Source organism: Perognathus longimembris, chromosome 8, assembly GCF_023159225.1.
Source record: "Perognathus longimembris pacificus isolate PPM17 chromosome 8, ASM2315922v1, whole genome shotgun sequence".
Taxonomy (NCBI): Eukaryota; Metazoa; Chordata; class Mammalia; order Rodentia; family Heteromyidae; genus Perognathus; species Perognathus longimembris.
The window spans coordinates 27,755,614-27,760,393 of NC_063168.1; positions in this window are offsets into that span (position 1 = coordinate 27,755,614).

The following is a 4,780-nucleotide window of genomic DNA, read 5'->3' on the forward strand; positions in this document are numbered from 1 at the left end:
TATGTATATATAGATATATACAGTATTTCTACAATGATTTTTTTAAAAGTAACTCTTCATTTTTAAATTTTCACCTATTTTATAGTTTAACAGTAAAACTATTCCATACTTGAGAAAAGATAAAGGACCACAATCAAGTTAGCTGTGTTAGAAGCACCAACTCTTGCTACACTGACTCTTGTTTCATTATTTATAATCTTGCTTCATTATTTATAAACACAAACAGCCCACATACCGAAAAATGAATATCCAAGGAGTAGATTTCTGGTAAAGGGTAATTTGCTGTTTAGCAGTTTTCTCCTTTTCCCAATAATCTATGACCTTAGTCTTAGTAAACAAATAGTCTACTAAAAGGCAATAACTACTCATGATTGATACTTTGACCTTTCCTCACTTTTTTGAAGTAAATTATTAAAATCCAACTTTTGTAGGAGAGCCAGCTGTTTTTCCATTTAGTAGAAGATTCCAACTCCTTAGATGTTGCCAACTCTGAGAATAAGTCAACAGTAAAGATTATTTCTCATCCACTGGCACCTATTCACACAGAAATTACCAGGCAGGGCCACGTGGAAGTGTCTTACACACTGGAATCTGTGGAGTCATCCAGTAAGCTCAGGAAAGGAATTTTTAAAGCTAAAATTACCCAAGGCATTGGAGAGACGACAAATAGAAGATGAAAAATGGCAGTAAAATTTTTGAAGAAAGTAAGTTGATGTAACATTCAACAAATATAATACATTCATTAAAAAATAACAGCTCTTAGAAATTAAAAGTAGGGGGCCGGGCATGGTGGTATGCACCTGTAGTCATAACTACTCATGAGGCTGAGGCAGTAGGGTCACTTGAGATCTCATCTATTTAAAATGTACATATAGGGGTGGGGGTGAGGGCTGGAGGCTTACCTTGGTGGTATAGTGCATGCCTAAGGCTCTAAGTTCAATATCTAGTCCTCCACTGGTGAGAGTGAGAAGACACACATCAGAAAAATAGAGCAGAGAGCTACAAGACAATATGTTGGAAATTAACTGTACAACTCTGGGGGGTGAGGGTAGGGATTGGAGGGGTGGAAGGTGGGAGAAAAGTTAGGGAGGGGGAAACAAGTTTGACAAGAAATATACTCACTACCTTACATATGTAATTGTAACCCCTTTGGACATCACCTTGACAATAAAAATATAGAGCAGAAAAAAATTAAGAGTAAAAAGTGGAAGAGGAAAAAATATATAAACTTTAGACCTATATTTCAGAAAATCCAATATCTAGCTAGAAGTTCCCCAGAAAGAACATTGTATAAAAGGAAAACTTCAGGGGGTGGGGATATGGCCTAGTGGCTAAAGTGCTGGCCTCCTATACATGAAGCCCTGGGTTCGATTCCCCAGCACCACATATACAGAAAACGGCCAGAAGTGGCGCTGTGGCTCAAGTGTCAGAGTGCTAGCCTTGAGCAAAAAGAAGCCAGGGAATAGTGCTCAGGCCCTGAGTCCAAGCCCCAGGACTGGCCAAAAAAAAAAAAAAAAGGAAAATTTCTTATAACTTGTCACACTGGAAGAGCTCACTAAATTATATATTAAAAACTAGGAAGTGAAGGTGTGGCTCAAATAGTAGAGCACCAGCCAAAAAGCCAAACTCAAGCATGAGGCCTTCAAGTCCTAGTACCACCATCAAAAAACAAACAAAATTTTAAAAAAATGTACTGGGGGTGGAGTAAAGAAAAATCTATCAAGAAACCCAAGATAGAACCTTACTACATTGTTGGTGGGAATGTAAACTTGTTCAACCACTCTGGAAGGCTAAACATAGAGCTCCCCTAAGACCCAGCAGCCCCACTTTTAGGCATCTATCCTAAAGATTACAAGCAAGAATACACTAAAGCCACCAGCACAACAATGTTCATCGCAGCACAATTTGTCATTGCTAAAATATGGAACCAACCCAGATGTTCCTCAGTAGACGAGTGGATCAAGAAAATGTGGTACATATACACAATGGATGACACTGCCCCATTCGTAAGGAAATGGAAGGACTTGGAAAAAATCATACTAAATGAAGTGAGCCAGACCCAAAGAAACACAGACGCTATGGTTTCCCTCATAGGAAATAATTAGTACAAGTTTAGGTTAGTCCTAGCAGAAAATCACAATAGTCCTATAGGTATGCCCATGTGATCACATAAGATGTTGCTAAGTGAAATGAACTCCACATTATGGAAACAAGTGGTATGATCACTGTTGTAATTATTTTCAATATGTTGAAACAGTACCCTTTTTCCCGCTCTTGTATTCCCTTCCCGTGGTTTTACCCCTGGTATCATTGTAACTGATTTTAGTGCCCTGGATATTGTATATACATGTATTAGAACTAGGGAAGGGAAAGGGAATACCAAAATCAAGAGACAAAGGATAAAAAGACAAACCAATGCAACAATACTTACAAAATCATATGGTTTAAATGAACTGTACAACACATGGGGGGGAGGGAAAGGAGGAAGGGGGAGGCGGGGGGAAATGAGGGAGGAGGTTATTAACAAGTTGGGTAAGAAATGTACTACTCACTGCCTTACATATGAAACTGTAACCCCTCTGCACTACACTTTGACAATACAGGAGGAAAAAAAAAAAAGAATAAAATTTTAAAAGTGAAAAAAAAATCCAACCAAGATAAAGAAGATCCTAAAACTTCAAGGGAAAAATTACATGTCACAAATAAAAGCTCTGGAATCAGAAGTCTTGAATTTCAAAAGCAGCAACAAAATCCAGAACAATGAATAGATGTCTTTAAAACTGTCTACCTGCAATTTTATAGCTAATCAAACTATCAATGTGAGAAAGAGTAAAATAAACCTAATTCAGCTATTCAAACCAAAAAAATACCCTATTCACCCTTGAAAGGTACTGAAAGGATATTCTACCACACCGGAAAGTAAGCCATGAGAACAGCAGCTATGGGATCCCAGATACACAAGGGGCTCAGAAATCAGCATGGTGAAGGGGAAAGAAAATCCTAAAACCAAAGCTATGACCTGATCTAGAGGACAGACAATGTACATTGCTCACAGGGTGGGTTGTAATTCTTCAAAATTCTTGTTTTTACGTTCTAACACCTAGTATTTGAGAATGTGACTGCCCTCGAATATAAAAACATAGAGTTCTTAAAGAGGTAAAGAAATTAAAATATTATAAAGGTGAGCCCTCATACAATCTGCGAATGTAGGTTCTCAGTACACAGTACAGTATTTGTTTAGCAATGGAAGGCCCTGGACTCAATACTTCCATGTGCTAGTATCACCAAGCATGTGCACACGTAACACATGCGCGCGCGTGCGCGCGCACACACACACACACACACACGCCAGCCATGTATAAGAGAAACTTCAAAGGAAACTGAAACCAACAATGGCTGACACTTTTGTCTTCTTAGTTTTTAGAAATGTGAGAAAGCACTTATGTTAAGCCACCCAGTCTGTGCAAATCAGTTATAGCAGCTCTAGAAACTGGACAGATTATAAAAGGCTCCAGAAATGAGATTTTATATTATTAGAGATATGGGCGATCATTAGTGACAGGCCAAAGGAAGAGGAAAACAAGATGAAGGGAAAAGGGGGATAGAAGAACAAACACAACCAGGGTACACTATGGCTCATTATGAGTATTTTACAAACTCCTAATACTAATTTTTTAAAAAGCTGGGAGATAACCATGGTATAGTATACATATGTATCATGAAAGAGCTAGCTCCTAATCTACCATAGCAGGAATCTGTCAGCAGATAGTACCACAAGTTGACAAATCAAGAGGTGACATGTAATTTAAACCAAATAACACCAGAAGATAATGCAAAAACACTGAGAAAAGATAATCAGGGTTGGATTTTAAACTATGTGTTTTTACTATATACTAAAAGCCTAAACATACCACTAAGCCTTTCCCCCAGTCTCCATTTTTGTGCTGATCCTGAGGCTTGAACTCAGGGCCCGGACATTGTTCATGATTTTCTCTTTCTTCCCTCAAGGGTAGTGTTCCACCACTTAAGCCATGCCTTCACTGCTTTTTTTTTTTTTTTAAGTGGTTAAGTGGAGATAAGTTTGTGGACTTTTCTGCCCTGGTTGGCTTTTAACCACAATCCTCAGATCTCAGCCTCCTGAGTAGCTAGGATCATAGGTATAAGCCACCAGCATCTAGCCTAAAAATCCTTTAAAAAAGGCAGCTGCTAGTTTCTTTCACCAGAAGCCTTCAACAACATGGTATGAACAGAAGCCAGAGAAGCAATGAGATGAAGAACCAGAAGCATGCAATATCAAATGGTAAGCAAGTTTTAAAACAAGTTGGTAACTCAAATAAGGGGAACTAGAGGGACAATAAAGTTAAGAAAAACATTGAAGGTGACAATATGACAGCCCTTCTATTGGTTTGTCAAGACATTCTTTACAACTGAGATTGGCTACATCCCTATCTTCCCCTGCTTTTTTTGTCTTGCTCCAATTTCTTCCAATGTGACAGTCCAGGATGTACTCTAGGAAATAACTCTACAAGAGCAGGCTTATAGCAAGAAAGACATTTGCAACTCTGTTAAATATGGCAAGCAGAGAAAAACTTTAGAAGCAGTTACACATACAGAAACTTGCCTGAGCCAATTAGACACTAGCAAGAGGGAACAGACAGGTTAATACTTTCCTAAGGTCAAGTTCTCATGTTCACATGAGAGGACAGGAAGCAGCTATGAAGTAGATGACATTCTATGGTACAAATTCTCAAAATCAGAGGCTTAAAAAAAATGAAGCCAA